The 17681-nt window shown below is 34.9% G+C and overlaps 1 long non-coding RNA gene across 2 annotated transcripts; it reads right to left on the bottom strand.

Annotated features, from left to right (window-relative positions):
* Positions 1-6371: 6371 nt before the first annotated feature.
* Positions 6372-17339, bottom strand: LOC145820502 (uncharacterized). 2 transcript variants are annotated; one of them, XR_014362205.1, is made up of 3 exons: positions 16677-17339; positions 9552-9624; positions 6372-7536 (listed from the first exon to the last, which is right to left on the bottom strand). It is a non-coding gene; the product is annotated as an uncharacterized LOC145820502 (long non-coding RNA). The 2 variants fall into 2 exon arrangements; XR_014362206.1 differs by lacking the exon at positions 6372-7536 and adding an exon at positions 7549-9071.
* Between the last annotated feature and the right edge of the window lie 342 nt (positions 17340-17681).

The raw sequence follows: 17681 nt of genomic DNA, 5'->3' as shown, positions 1-17681 counted from the left end.
CTTTATAAAGGTATTACTCAAAATGGGTTGCACTGATATTAAGTCTCGGACGTCGACCTACACAACACACATAACAAGCACACATTGAAACACAAGTCCTAATCAAATCTTCTATCTTAATTCAATTCCCTTTTATGTGTTTCTAACCCATTTCATTATTAATGTTGACTAAACAATGTCTAAGAATGCTTTAAAAAGCATGAGGATGCAAATATGCACATATGAGTGTGTTTCAAAAATGCTGAAAACAGGGCAGGTTGCTAGAGCCAACTTTTGGTCGCTCAAGCGGTTTGTAAAACTTTGCAAAACTTCTAGATGTTCGAAATCTAGGCGCGAGCCAACTTTTGGTCGCTCGAGCCAAGTGCAATGCAAAGTAAAGTTCGCTCGAGCACACACTTGGTCGCTCGAGCCAACTGTAAATGTTTGCAAAAATACTAGGAGCATGCAAAGTGTGCTCGAGCGATAGATTCATTGCTCGACCAAAGTGAACGAATTCTAGGTTTTCCAAAATTGAATTTGAAGTTCAAAAGCATGAGTTTCAAACCCAAAACTTGTATGACTTGGTAGAAACATGTAGAAACTCTTCAATAAACATGAATTCATGAAAATCATGGAACCATATTCTCAAATTCCTTTTCAATTCTCCAAACAAAGTTCAAAACTTGATGTTCTTGCCATGCTTGTATCAAATTGGTTTTCTTGCTTTTCAAAATATGACTAAATGAGATGAGAAGTGCAAAAACATAAAGAATTCCTCAAGTTCATTTGTAAAGGCTCCATGCATGTATGACTTTGTAGAAATTCAAGCTTAAGGATGAAGAATTATGCATGCATGTCCCAATTTGGTTCGTATCTTCTATAATCAAGTTGATTCTAGCATTTCTTTAACAATCTCATGGAAATGATCCTATAAACTTTATGATTTCAACTTCTACATGAATTATCCACAAAAATGGAGGTTAAATTCCATACCTAGAGCTTGAATTAAAGGTGTAGTAGCTTATTCTCTTCAAATCCTCTTCAATCTCTCTATAATTCTTCTCTTTCTCTCCTTACAATGTTGCTCTCCCTCATTTCCTCTAAATTTTCAACTCAAAGATGAAGAAAGTATGAGTTCATTAAGCTTATATTATGTATATATATAGGTTTGATTAGGTTAATTTAATCAAATGAGATTAGAGCTAGTTAATTAGGCTTAATTCTAATTAATTCTAATCAATTTTAATTAATTTATTTTAATTATTTTGATATGAATAAAATTTTAATCAAACTCGCCATATGATTTTAAATATTCTAATTAGCCTATTGAACTAATCAATTTTGGTTTCTAATTTTGTTAAGGCTTCTAATTTTGAATTCAAAGTCGACAATGAAAATAGATATTTCATAAATGAACAAATAAGCACGAATTAAACATATATTCATGCAATTATGCTCACAAAAATAATATATGAAAATAATAGGTATGTTGGGGTCATCACAGTCTTTCCCCCTTAGAAAGTTTGGTCCTCAAAACTTAAGTTACCTCCATTGGGAAACAACTCAGGATAATGTTGTCTCATTTCATCTTCCTTTTCCCACATAGGTTCCTTTCCATAGTGTTCTTTCCATTCAACTTTCACTATAAGAATCAATTTGTTCCTCAACTGCTTGACTTGTCGATCAATAATCTGAATTGGATTTTCTTCATATATCATATCATTACCTAGGCAATCTGGTGATAGTCTATCACATGAAATAGATCCTTAAGATGCCCACGGAGCATTGACACGTGAAACACATTATGCATATGTTCCATTCCCAGTGGTAAAGCAATATGATATGCAACGGGACCAAGCCTCTCAAGGATCTGAAATGGTATGATGTAGCGAGGAGCCAATTTTCGTTTTTTACCAAACCTCGTATGCCCTTTCATCGGTGTCACTTTGATGATTACATAATCTCCCTCTTCATACTCTAAATCTCTTCTCTGCTAATCTGCATAACTTTCCTGTCGACTTTGAGCAATCTTAAGCCACTGTTGAATGATTTTTATCTTTTCGGTTGTCTCTTGCATAAGTTTAGACCCATATATAGCCCTATCACCAACCTCAGTCTAGCAAACTGGAGACCTACATTTCCTACCATACAACGCTTCATATAGTGCCATGCCGATACTAGCATGGAAACTGTTGTTATAAGCAAACTCAACCAACGGTAAATATGTTTCCCAACTACTTTGAAATTCCAAAACACGCATACGAAGCATATCCTCGTAAGTCTAGATAGTTCTCTCTTTTTGCCCGTCAGTTTGTAGATGAAAAGCAGTGATGAATCTTAATTCTATAGACTATGCCAAAATCTAAAAACAAATTTAGGGTTCTTATCCAAAACTATAGACACTGGAACCCCATGTAGTCAAATGATTTCATCAATATAGATGGTAGCAAGTCTATAAGCATTAAATGAAGTTTTCACAGCAAGAAAGTGAGCAGACTTTATTAATCTATCTACTATAACCATTCATACCCTCAGACGTAAAAGGCAGAACAATAATGAAATTCATGGTTATCTGCTCCCATTTCCATTCTAGAATATGGAGGGATTGAAGTAAGCCTGCCGGTTTTTGGTGCTTCGCTTTGACTTGTTGGCATTGGAGACATTTGGAGTTAAAGTCGGCAATCTCTCTTTTTATGTTCGGCCACCATATACTTGCTTCAAGTCTTGGTAGATTTTGGTATTCCCAAGATGCATAGCGAACATTGATTGTTGGGCTTCTTCTAAATTCTTCTTTTTAAGTCTGCGTCGTTAAGAACACAGGCCCTTCTCTGAAACTTCAATACCTAATCTTCAATTGTGAACCCCGGTCTAGGTCTGGTTTCGAACTCATCGCATATCTTCTTAAAGAAATCATTTGCTTGCTTTTGTTTGACCTCTTCTAAGATCACTAGTTGTGTTGATATTGTGGCTAATAAATTATTTTGTTCATGAGGTACCACTTCTATTTCAAGTCTTTCAAATTTTTGCAGGAGCGCTCTCTGATCTGTAAGCAAACAAGCTAGATTTCCTACATTGTTTTTGCTGAGTGCATCAGCTACAGTGTTGGCCTTACTCGGATGATACTGAATTTGTAGGTCATAGTCTTTGATCAATTCAAGCCATCTCCTTTGTCACATGTTCAACTCTTTCTATGTAAAGAAGTATTTCAAGCTTTTGTGATCGTATGCACTTCGCATTTAGCCCATATAAGTAATGGTGCCAAATTTTCAATGCGAATATGACTGCAACAAGCTCTAAATCATACGTTGGGTAATTCTTCTCATGCGGTCTCAATTGTCGGGAGGCATAAGCGATTACTTTGCCACTTTTCATTAAGACACAACCCAAACCTTTATAAGATGCATCACTAAAAATCACAAATCCCTCTGTACCTGATGGTATAGTAAGAATTGGAGTTGTGGTTAGTCTTGTCTTCAGTTCCTCAAATGCGGATTCCCTCTGGTCTATCCACCCAAACGGTTCTCCTTTCCGAGTTAATTGGGTCAACAGTATATCAATTTTTGAAAGTCTTTGACAAATCTCCGATAATAACCTATCAATCCTATAAAACTTTGGACTTCTGTTACGTTGGTCGAGGTAGGCCAATCTACAATTGCTTCAATTTTATGTGGGTCAATTGAAATACCATCTATGTTAATAACATATCCCAAAAATGTAATTTCATCTGACCAAAATTCACACTTTCTAAATTTCTCATACAATTGTTTCTCTCTGAGTGTTTGAAGGATTGTTCTCAAGTATTGTTCATGGTCATCTTTACTTTTTGAATAGATCAAAATATCATCTTAACCTAAGGGCTTCATCAGTAACATCTTCGAATTTCACTGTAGAACAGGTTTCTAAAAACTCACTAAGATGCTTGTAGGGATCCTCATTACTAAGTCCATGGAAGCATTTGAATGATGGTGGGCCTAATCTCATAATGGGTTGCGTCAATAATCAGTAATTGAATACAAGATGTTGACACATCGATAGTAGGTGTGAAGTGTACTTTTAGTGGTCTAGGTTGATTTTCTAATGCTTTAGCCACTGCTAAAGTCGGTTTAGATTTCCGAAGATTTCTAAGGGTCCACTCTAGATTAGGGTCATACACTAATTTTGGATGACAAAAACGACAACCATGCATACAACACACTTTTTTTTTTTTTTTAATGTACAAAAATACACATAAACCAGCCAAGGAGGTGGTAGTCTAAAAAAAATACAATAAATTAAAATGCAATAAAATAAAAGGGGGTACAGGACCTCTCTAAAAAAGAAAATAACTATACATAAAAATAAATAAATAAAATAAATAAATGTTAGTAGTCAGAAGTTAGAAGTTAGTAGTATTTATTTGTCCTCCAAGTTGTATGTCCAGCAGAGGTAATTAATCTATAAGTGTCCAACAGAGGTAATCAAGTATGAGTATCTCCTGTATGTGCACGGTATCAAAATTTTGTTTTTGTTTTTATTATTTTTTTATTTTTTTCTGCAAAAGAAACCAAACTCAAATTTTTATTTATTATTATTAATTAATTAATTAATTTTAAAGTCACCTACATAAACAATTAAAAACTATACAGAAAGAAAAGTTAGAAATAAGAAAAACTAATTGAAATTTCTAAATTAAACAACTTACCACTATTCCCCGGCAACGGCGCCAAAATTTGGTAGGGTCGTTTGCACACCAAAATATATTAATTACAAATCGAGTAATAACTACTACTTCGAAGTATAGCGGTTAAGAACGGATGTCGAACCACAAAGATTATGAAAGTTGACTTTAATTTAAAAATTTCTGGCTGGAGGATGGAAGATAATAAAAAGATAACTTTAGGGCTTAGAATCCACTACTAATCTTATAATTAGGGGTTGTAGGTATTTAAATTGTAGAAAATCATTGAAATAGGTACTACAATGTGTCTTGGTTAGGACATGTAACGCCCTCAAAATAAACCCATAAACCATACAATCTTGACATGCTTAGACATAAGAGAATAAAGCATAATTTCATTCATCAGAGTATTCATTACAAAAGGTATTACATGTTGACAACAAAAGTAAATGCCCTATAGGCTTACAACTTTCCAAGTCAACACTTGGTTACAAAAGGAGAGTACTAATTCTACATGTAATACAACAAAAATAAACAAAAGAGTCTTCAACTCCCACAGCCATCCAAGCTAAGATCTCGGAGGCAGCATGATACCTGAACTTGAAAATGATGTCCCATATAGGGTGAGCCAACGCCCAATAGAGATATGCTAAACATAATATGCGCAATAACTAAAACATTAGCATTTGATAAATGTTTAACTCACATAAATCAATTCATCATTCATTTCAATTACATGACAAATATGTCCATGTTTCATTTCTCTTTCCTTTACTTAACCGATTTTCAATTCATAGATATGGCTCAGAACCTGGCCAAACAATTCCCATGAGACCACAGCTCACATCAACAATACTTCCATAATTCACAATAGATAGACATGTTTGCTGTATCAATAACACATTTAAACACTTCCATACTTCACAATAGATACACATATTCACTGTATTAACACTTCAATAGATACACATATTTGTTGTATCAATGAAGTCTATCCCCTATCTCCTCCCAAATAATATCCGGTTTAGGAGTCCATCCCCTATCTTCCCCTAAACCGTGGAGTACATCCCCTATCTCCTCCTACACAACACAATGTATATAAGCATAAATCATATACATAACCAATCAATACATAAATTTGATGTATTATTCCAACCGTCATATTCAATGACATATTCAATTGATTAGTTTTAATTCACCTAATCATCATGCAATGTCTACAACAATCAAGACTATCCTCCACCGATAGCCCAAAGCAATTATTTCTAAATAGATAATAATTATATCAATAGATAATTTATCAACATTTTCAAAGGTGAGTGATTAATGAATCCAACTCCACCATTCTAACTCATAATGAGCCAATTTCATTATTTCCACTCAATTTCATATTCCTATAATAAATGTCATTAATTACACTAATGACCCAAATATACCCAAACATGGCATTTTTCCTCTTTCCTCAACATTGATCCAAAGGTCCAAATATTACCAACAACATCAATAACCTCCTTTTTAGACCCAAAACACAAATGTTTGAATCAAAAGAACAAAACCCCTCTTTCCAATATAACACATCTCAAACCCTAACTATCCAAATCAAACCATTTATACAAAAAGCTCAACATCTATGTTAAAGCTCATAAAAATGAGTAGTTATCCCTACCTCAAGAGATGAAACTCAAAGGAGATGATGAAGAAATCTCGAAATGCTTCAAAACCCAAGATTTTCGGATTGATAGGAAGCCCAAACCAAGCTCTACACTCTTTGCAAAGACACTAAGGGAGTAGATCACTCAAGCTAGATCAATCCCTAGAGAGAAGGTATATTCTAGAGAGAGGAGCTCTCAAAAGCGGGTTTAGAAAAGTAAGAGAGAGAAATGAAATGTGAAAAGTGATTCAAAATCACCCAGCTGCCATCTGATATACGACTATCCCGCTCGAGCGGATAATAGGATGCTCGAGCGTCAAACACAAAAAACTGGACCCGCTCGAGCGCAAAAAGATCTGCTCGAGCGCCAAGACACAAAATCAAAAAGCACCCGCTCGAGCGCAAAGGGAAACCTGTTCGAGCGTAGATTACCCTCTTCCAGTATTTTTACAGACATTGAACACCCGCTCGAGCGCCAAGAGGCCTGCTCGAGCGCAACCCGCTCGAGCATAAGGAAATCTGCTCGAGCGTGAAAAACGCACCTGTAGTAGTTTTGTAGAGGCACAAAATGCTGAAAGTGTGTAAACTCCGCTCGAGCGGACCACCAAAAATCTGGGCAACAAGGAATGGGACTAAAGCTCAACCAACATGTTCGAAACACGCCCAATACATCCTAAAACTCAAATATATGGAATTAAAGGATGACAACAAGACATATACAACAACCAACTCCACGAAACCTAAGTCCGGATACATCAATCAAAGAAGGAAGAACCAAGATCGCTATAGGACACATCACTTAAAAAGATTTGTGTTTTAAAATCAGAAAGTCACGAATCATCTTTGCTTAGCACGGATCGTCACCGCTAAACTAAAGTTGATGCACGACTCGTCTTACTATGTATGACTCGTTTAACAATTTCATCACACCAGCATGAAAATCATTTGTATAACATGTATTCATGACCAATGAACACATAATTTTCATAAAAATCTAAGTTATATAACAATACCCAAAAAAATTAAAAGTCTACAAAACGAAATACAAACTACCCCAATCACTTGATTAGAGTTTCATCTTAATCCTAAAATAAGGAAGTTTGTTCAACATAATTGTAGAACTATCACTCTACAAAAGAAACACTCTACATTCTACCACCACACTTTGTCTTTCACTCTTGAGCTCCCAGTTCTCTCCCTTGCCCCGTGCGTCTCTGCCAAGCTCTCAATTTATAGGCAAATTGAGGAGCTGCAAGAAGAAAAGAAACAAATTGATAAATAAATAAAATAAGAAAAGAAATGAGCTGCAAGAAGAAAAAAAAATGAATTGATAAATAAATAAAATAAGAAAAGAAAAAGAAAAGGGCGTAATGATGATTTTATGTCATGATGGATGATGATGGATGTCGGGTGATGATGGATGGTTGAATTAGTGTCGCCAACGACACTAATTATATAAGGCAATGATAAAAAGTTCTAAAAGTAGAGCTCTAAAATGATCTCTACTGATGTGACAGTGGAAAACACAAAAAAAACAAAAAAACCAACACACACACATCACATCATAGTGGGTCTCAACTCATTAGAGTTCTTCTAGAACTCATGTTTAAGAGCTCTAAAACATTTTCCAATTATATATCCGCACTACCAAAGAAAACCTGCAAAGCAATAACAATTAATATAGTGTATATATATATATATATATATACATATATAATATTAATAAATAAGAAGGTGGTTGTTAATGATAGTGTTGAGAATGATGATAACTGTGGGATGGATTTTCCACCAAAAGATTTTTTTATTTTTATTATTTTAATTTTTATTATAATATAATATCAAAATATATTATTTATAACAATTTATGTAATGTGTAACAATTAAGCATTGATCAACAACTTTCAGGTGCTGATGATAAGCCTCCGCCAAAGACTTAGGTTGGGAGCACTGTGGAGTTGAAGGCTCATTTTTGTTTCTTTTGTTGTAATTATATTTTGCACAAGCCTCGGGCTTTTTAATTGTTTTGGACTTAATCCATCTCGTTGTAACTAAACAATGTCATGGAAAGATATAGCCATTAGAGCATAAAGTTATCTGTATTATCTTTTATTTTAGTTCACACATATATGGCATATGCTATAGATTCAGGATCTAGGATTTATGAATGTATACTCGCATATGTTATCTTTTGTACGATAAATGAATATAAATGAAATGTTAATATTTCGCATGTTTATGTTTTCTATTGGATATTATGAGATGGGTTGTCGTTATTATTTTGGGACGTTACTCAATATTTAAATAATTCCATAACAGATTTCTATGATTTTTACAATTTTCTAGAATTTTTTAGAATTACAAGTAATTAATAATTACACAAAAAATCAAAAATAAATATTACAGAATCTGAAAAAATACAACAATCATACCAGTGAATAAGATTATATAACAATAGTCTACTCTAAAAATTCCAAGTCCAGAATCCAAGTCGTGCTTCCCCAGTAGGGATTTAACATAAAAATATTGAATTATTCATTAATGAAAAATATTTTATTTTCCATAAAATTTTGAAACTTTAACATCTTGTAGAAAAATTAATTACGAGTCCAACAGTGTAGCCATGCTTCAATCAAAATTATAACGAATAATATAGAAACAATTAACGTAGTTTTGAAGTAAAAAACAAACAAATAGGGTCTTAACACAACTGCAAGCAGCAACGTCTTTCGCGGCTCAGCTCAGCTCAGCTCAGCCCACGGCTCGCAACGTGTCACAATGACATCCCTGTGCATGTCACACTAACATCAGTACTAGCAATTTTGTCTTTTTCTCCAATGGCTCCAACTCTCACTCAAAACTAGGGTTTGAGTTTTCTTCTCAACCATAAGTTGAAATCAGGCTCATAATATTTCGTTTCTAAGGTCTCGAAATAAGGATTTCAAATATATAATTTTCACAATATGAAAACAAAGCATGTAAAACTAGCATGCAGTCAAAGTTACAAAAAATTAAATATGAATCTCCATTTTTCTCAAAAGCCGACCGTTCAATTTTTTTAGATATGCTCTATATAATATGGACTAAAACATATAAAATATTTAGGACAATCAAAGATGGTTCGAAAAATATCAATTTTTTTGTACAAATCGTATCTATACATATATTCATGTGTAAATAATACGAAAACACTCAACAATGGCTCTAATACCAAAGTAGAAAAAATAAGAAATAATAGATAACAAAAATAAACCGATTCAGGCATACCTTTTATGCTTCAACCGAATCCATGGATCATGTAGCTGAATCACAGGCCTCTATTGATGTCTACAAATAATTCCTAGCAACGAGATTAAACTATTAGAGAATTACCTACACTATTCATAATACTGTAACGACTCTGAGCTAAGATTAACAAATAAATCATGATTAAGAATGCCTAATGAGTAATTAAGAGGGAATTCTAAGTTAAATTAATGTGTTATGTGTCATTTGTGTTTATATCTGTCTGTCATAGAATATCCGTTCAGGATTTAGCTTTGTTCTGCGAATTAAAGGCCTTCTCGGCCACCGAATACAAAATTGTCTAGGTTTATATGTAATATAGGAGTTTTAGAGATTTATGATAGGTTTAATTGAAATTCAATTGGGAACGAAATAATTAGAATAAATTAAATGAAATTAATTAGGAATAATCAAGTGTAATTAACTTAACTTAATGAAGCCTATATAAGGCTTAAGTCAAGAGCATTCTACATACTTCATCCTTATATGAGCTCAACAAAACATGGGGGCGAGAGAGAGGAACAAAGGAGAGCTTGAATTCAAGCTTAGGGAAGAGAATTATTTGGTAATTGAAGAGAACTAGAAGGAATTGAGAGAATTTAGTCAACACTTGCTAAATCAAGGTTTATGGTAGGAATTCAACTCTCAACCCTTGTATTTGAGCTACCTAATGCAAGAATTCTAGAGAATTTGATGAATTAACATAAGAATTAAGTAAAGGAAATAGAGTTGAGCCTGATCTATGCATTGCATGCATAATTCATGAAATTTGAGTTGAAATTCCATCTCATGTTTACATGCAGAGGCCTAGACTTGCATAATTTTGAAGGTTTAACATGATTCATCTCTCATTATGCCATTTGTACAAGTTTTGTAAGCAAAGACTTCAAGTTCATGAATGCATGTTATATATATAAACTTTCAAGTTTGGTTTTGAACAATTGACTTGCTTTTGGGGCTTTGATTTTGTGAAATAATCTTTAATACATGTTGGTTTACAAATTTACAAGTGTTTTCTACAGTTTTGGCCTAAAAGAATATGTTTTAATGTTTTAATGTTTTGGATTTGAGTTTTGAAGCTTGGAGAGCAATCTAGAAATTTCATAATTCGCACTCTCCATTCGAGAGGTGAAATCTTTGCGCGAGCAAAGAATGCAAGCTCCCAGAAGTTTTGTAAACATGAGCCTTTGCTCGAGTGACAGAACCTTCGCTTGAGCAAAAACCCTTTGTTTTGGACTTTGGCTCGAGCGACCAAGATGTACCCTCAAGCATAAAATGCAAGCTCCTAGAAGTTTTGTAGACCTGGGGCTCCGCTCGAACAAACAAAATTGCGCTCGAGTGAACTGTCCTGTTTTTCGAAATTTAATTAAGTGTTTAAAAGTGCATTTTGACAACCTCATTGCATCTTAGGCATTCCTAAGCCTCAATTAAGACATAATAATGAGGATAAGGATTAGAAACACACCAAGATATAAAAGAAGTAAGTTAAGAGTTTTTTGACTATGTGTTTCGATGTGTATCAGTTATGTGTTTGCGTAGGTCACATGCCATAGACCGTTTGTTTTGTCTGACTCGTCTGTTCTGCTATTGGAGCTATCAATGAGTAACAACTCTGTAAAGCTATTTTCAATTATATATATTGTCTGAATGATGTGATACTCTGTTTTCCGAACTATTATTTTCTGTATGAATGAATGATTATCCAATTTTTTTGAAATGTATTCGTGTCATCCTTACCATCATGTGATATCTGCTATCTGCTTTGTAAACGTCCCATATATTTATGGGTCATCTGTACGTCTCATGAGCCATCTATATGTAGATCCTTATGTACGTCCCATGTGAGCATGGGTCATTTGTACGTCTCATGTATTCATGAGCCATCTAATTTGTTAGTGCTAATAGATGTACCACGTATGATTATCCATGAAATCTGAATATGAATATAAATCTATTTTTGATCTGAACTCTCCTTTACTCTGTTGTTATTCACTAAGCTCCAGCTCACTCTATTAATTATGTATGTTGATGATCAGGTGCGTGACCAGGCTCAGTGATGATTGCCTGGAGTTCTATTCTGTCAAGCCAATCACCATGCCTCACGAGAAGGTTCTTGAAAGTCCTTGTGGTCAAAGTTTGGTGATAAAGTCTTATGTTTTTGTTTTCTTTTGTTTTATTTGTATATTGGGCTAAGTTCCATTTTGGCTTGTTTGTAAAGGCATGTAAAACCGAAGTATTTATGACGTCACATATATATAAATAAAGTTTTAAATTTTCTCTCCCATGTACGTCTGCACAGCTCTATGGACATTGTATTTTCATATATTTGCTTCCGTTAACCCCTTTATTTTGTTAATCAGTTCAGAGGCCTTTGGTAATCCTAGGATTACTGGCCAGTTACGATGCTAAACCTATAGAGATAGGTTTGGGTTGTGACATAGTGGTATCAAAGCACGAGTTATACCGCACACACGAGTCCATATGAGCTATAGGATGTCCTAGAATAGAATTAGGGACATTACATCTGTATGTGTGAGTGTGTGTTAATTTCTATGAACATGTGAACTGAAAACATAAGCATATGAATCTGAAATGAAATGAATTGAAACTGAAAATACTGTGAAAATGGAAAGAACCTATTTCCTATGTTTATTATCGTTTTGTTTACTTATAGAAATGGAATGGACAAGAAATGTGATGTTACTGAGTCCTCTGATGCCCGGATGGACCAAATGAAAAGAATGCTTGAAGCCTTAACCGAATCCATGAGGCAACAACAACAACAGAGACAGCAACCTCTGCCCCTTCTGTCCTCACAGGTACAAGTGGAGCCGGTAAATAATGATATAATCAGTTTGACTCAAAAATATAAGAAGATGAAGCCACCGACTTTTCTGGGTGGAATTGAGCCATAAAAAGCCGAGACGTGGATGTTAGAAATTGAGAAAATTTTTGAAGTCTTTCCATACACTGAAACTCAGAAAGTATTGTTGGCCGCCTACTCTTTGAATGAAGAAGCCTGTTGTTGGTGGATGTTGGCACGTGAAAGCAATAGGACATTAACATGGAGCCAATTCAAAGAAATGTTAAAAGTACTTCCCTCAATGTTTCCAGGATCACAAGGTGTTGGAATTTGGGCAATTAAAGCAAGGTAATATGTCTGTGGCCGAATATGAGACCAAGTTCACAAAAAGCCCGTTTTGCTCCATATATGGTGGTCACAGATTACAAAAAGGCCAGAAAGTTTGAAGGAGGTTTGAATTTAGATATGTTTGATTGTGTCGGTGTATTGAAATTGCCCAAGTATGTGGATGTACTTGACAGAGCCTTAATGACTGAAGCCAATTTAGTAGCTATGAAACAGGCTAAAGCTTCGACAAGTGAATAAAAGGGAAAGAGATTCGGATTCAATTTCAGAAAGGGTCGTTCATTTTTAATGAATAAGAGGCAAAATACGAGATCTACTAGCAATTCAAGTCAAAGTAGTGGATTTGCACCTATATGTTCTGAATGTGGGAGAAGACACAAAAGTGTCTATTACCATGCAACTGGTACTTGTTTCCGAAGTGGCAAAACTGGCCACGTGGTGAAAGATTGTCAATTCATATATGAAAATACCAATCATCTTGCGGCAAGTTCGGCCGGATCCACTTCTATACCGAGATCAAATGTGAGAACCAATACTGGGAAAAAAACTCTAAGGCAAGGTAGAGTTTTTGCACTTGTGCCTGGCGATGTGCAAAATACCAAATCTATGGTGTCAGGTACACTCCCTATTTGTGCTCAGAATGCATATGTTTTGATAGATTCTGGTTCTACACATTCCTTTGTGTCATATGTTTTTTCTCAAAAATTGACTAAACCAGTAGAGCCTATGAATTATGTGTTATCTGTATCTACTCCATCTGGGGATTCTATGCTATGTGCTTATGTGTATCTAGCATGCGATGTTATGATTGGTGATATGCTATTGTATGTTGACTTGATGCCTGCAGCTATTGATCATTTTGATTGCATATTGGGTATGGATTGGTTGACAATACACCATGCTAGGATTAATTGTGTTGCTAAATCTGTTGTATTTCGGCCATCTGATTTGCCTGAATTTGTGTTTTGTGGAAATGGTGCGGTTCCTCTCTCATATTTGATTTCTACTATGAAAGCCAACAAATTGCATAGAAAGGGATGTTGGGGTTATTTGTGTTGTGTATTTGTTGTGAATAGGGATAGTGCTAATATAGAGAATATCCCGATTGTCAATGAATTTCCTGATGTGTTTCCTAATGAATTACCCGGGGACCTAATTGATAGAGAAATTGAATTCACTATTGATGTAGTACCTAAAACACAACCAATTTCTAAGACCCCTTACAGAATGTCAATCTCTAAATTGAAGGAACTGAAAATTCAACTTCAAGAATTGTTAGGCAAGAAATTCATTCGATCGAGCACTTCACCTTAGGCTACTCCATTGTTATTTGTTAAAAAGAAAGACAGGACCTTAAGATTATATATAGACTATCGGGAGTTGAACAAAGTGACTGTGAAAAATAAATAACCACTACCCCGAATAGATGATTTGTCTTTTCAAAAATTGACCTTAGATCCGGATATCACCAACTAAAATTTAAAGCAAAAGACATAGAGAAAACCTCTTTCTAGACTAGATATGGGCACTATGAGTTTCTTGTAAAGCCTCTTGGGGTAATTAACGCACCTGCTGCCTTTATGGATCTAATGAATAGGGTTTTCAAACAATTCCTTGATGAATTTGTTATTGTTTTTATTGATGATATTCTGATTTACTCTAAAAGCAAGGAAGATCATGAGAACCATTTGAGAATTGTGCTACAAATCTTGAGAGAAAAGAAATTGTATGGTAAATTGTCAAAGTGTGAGTTTTGCCTTGATTGTGTGAGATTTCTAGGCTATGTAATCGCCAAAGATGGCATCTCAATTGACCCACAGAAAATAGAAGCTATTGTGAATTGGCCAAGGCCTACTACCATGACAGAAGTTCTAAGCTTTCTGGGGCTTGCCAATTATTACAAGAGGTTTGTAAAAGACTTCTCAAAACTTGCCATGCCACTGACTCAGCTAACATAGAAAGGTATGTCTTTTGACTGAAATGATCAGAGGGATTCTGCTTTTCATGAATTGAAGACCAGATTAGTGATTGCACCGATTCTGACCTTGCCTAATGGTACACATGGGTTTCAGATTTACAGTGATGCTTCATACAATGGTCTGGGGTGTGTACTCATGCAAGATGGTAAAGTTATTGCATATGTTTCTCAGCAACTCTGACCCCATGAAAAGAACTATCCAACTCATAACCTGGAACTTACAATTGTGGTCTTTGCTTTGAAAATCTGGCACCATTATCGGTATGGAACAACTTGTGAGGTGTACTGTAACATGCCCGGGGGGTACCCACGCGCGTTAAACAGTTTGGACTCCCGAGATCTCTTTGATCTAGTCTCATGAGTGCAATGTGAAACATAGATGAGAGTCCAGATTTGGCAACTTTTATTGAAAATCCATTTTATTGCAATTTTGTCAAAAATGGACTGCGTCATCAGATCTCAAAGTCGCCACCTAATATTTATTTTGGGAAAATTAGGAAACCCATGACTCGTGCCAAGGCCACTGTTCGTCGTTACCAAGGATTCTTGGCTCGGAACCTTAGGTATGAGAGGGGAAGGTCAATAATGAGCACCCCCGCTCACCCGATCAAAGATCGGCCTTTACTAACCATGATATGAATTTTATTTTATTTATATGTTCATGTTCTGATTAGTTAATAAATCCTAAAATTTACTATGTGAAGCATAGAAGTATAGACTATGCCATTCATTTTGGAACAATTTGATATCATGCATTTTGAAAGAGTTTTGACGATGTACAACCCAAATAAATTGAGCTTACAAGCATGAAAAATCAACATCATTCCAAATTAAGCGACACAACCTCCATCCACTGGCATTCATAGAGTTATATCACATAAGCAACTAGCCTCATGGTAGAATGCTAGACATAGTAAGAAAAACACACACACACACGGTATGCTAAAGCATAAAAACTCACATGTTTGACATCCCACGAACAAGCTGCAAAACAAAGTTAGTAAAATATGCATGATCTTATATACAAAATCCTAATGCAATTCACTCATGAGATGCAACTAAAGATTCGGCTTCTAAACTATGATATGTGAATCATCTCAAGAACATGAGGTAGCGCACATAATCACATAGGAATTGATTAAATCCACAAATGCAAACTTAGCCGAATCAAGATGCATGAAACATGGATGCAAAGCATAATTATGATGAAAAATAAATATGATGTTTATGTACAAATAAAGAAAGCAAGTAAAAGAACGGGATAGAAAGAAGCGGGGCGGGGAATTATTACAACATTTAAAGAATAATTACAAACCAAATTAGAGAGGGATGAGGAGAATATTACAACAAAATAAAAACCTCACAATACACTCAAAATAAAATAAATAAATAAAATAAAAGCTTCATGTTCTTTAGAACCGCCGGCGGAAATTGGTCAATATTGGGAGATTACGCCATCTTGTTCGGAAGAAGCTAACCGACCGGCCAAATAGGCCGGCCGGCGAACTAGGCCAAGCAAAACCTGTCTTGTTGCAAAACCAAGAAAAGGAACAAACAAAAAAAATATGTAGGTGGCTCAACTAACCACTACCGGTTAGATTAAAAAAGAAAATAAATATAAAATAAAATAAAAATGCAAACTCACAATATAAACCTAAAGCAATAAAACAAATATAAGATAGAACATGCAAGATTATAACAGAATTAATACGAGACTAATACACAAAAAAAATAAATATGAGGTAAAACATGCAAGATTACAACAAAACTAATATGAAATTAAAGTATGCGAATAAAAATAAATAAATAATTATGAGCTAAACAAACCACTAGGATTATAACAACATACTATGAAATATAAAGTAAGAAAATAAATATGAGATAAATAACCACCTGGATTATAACAAAACACAATGAAATAAGAAGTAAGAAAATAAATATACGATACAAAATATAAGAAAATGAAAGATTAAAAATTCACCTTCCAAAGAAAGATTGGACTTCTTGATTTCTAAACTTCCTCTTGATTACCCTCAAGTGTAGGAAATGTGTTCTCAAATCCTCAATTCGAAATTATGGAGTTTATGGAGTTTGTGGTATGAAAAGTGGTTAACTCTCTAGTTTTTTCTCACTTTCAATCACTAAACATTCTTCCTTATGGTCGAGGCAATTGATCTTTGGCTATATCAGAATTTTTGGAGTGGTTTTGGTGTATGGAAATGAGGAATTTCAGCAGCTATGGAAGGTATGAGGTGTATATGGAAGATAGGAATATTTTTGGTTCAAAAACTCAATCTTTCTCACTTTTTTCACCCTTTTCTCACTCCTTTCTCTTCAATTTCGTGGTTTTTTTTCCTCTCTTACAATATGATCATTCTATATAGGCAATGAGGGAGAGTAAAGGTCAAAAAGAAGGTGGGAGACAAGGTGGGAGACAAGAATGTGATAGGAGGGCAAATTTTCAAGGTGGTTGCATGGGATACTCCTTTATGGATGCAAACAAAACCTCTTTTTGACAATGGAGGATGATTAGGTATAATGGAGGATGAGTGGATGCACTTGAATGGCTCAAAAAATAGGTAAATGGGTTGCCCCAACCGAACCAAAACCAAGAAAAATGGGCTATTGTCGTTTTGGGTCGAATCAACAAAATCTGCTTTTAAGCCCAACTTCAAATGGGCATATCTCCGCCATATGGACTTGGTTTTAGGCAGTTGTTGGGTCTAAATTGAAGCCCCAGAAGTCTACGTTCCAATGGTGGTGGCCTCACATTTAAATTCCAAGTGTACAAAGAGATATGCCTAATTTAGTGAAGGCTGTCTCGGGCTGGGTCAACAAAATCTGCTCTTAAGCTTCACTTCAAATGGGTATATGTCCCTTATTTAGACTTGGTCTAAGGTGGTTCTTGGGTCTAAATTGAAGCCCCAGAAGTCTACTTTCCAATGGTGGTGGCCTCACATTTAAATTCCAAGTGTACAAAGAGAAA

The sequence above is a fragment of the Camellia sinensis genome, chromosome 2, assembly GCF_055761805.1.
Source record: "Camellia sinensis isolate YWXY chromosome 2, ASM5576180v1, whole genome shotgun sequence".
Classification (NCBI taxonomy): Eukaryota; Viridiplantae; Streptophyta; class Magnoliopsida; order Ericales; family Theaceae; genus Camellia; species Camellia sinensis.
This window is presented reverse-complemented; position numbering and strand designations above follow the sequence as displayed.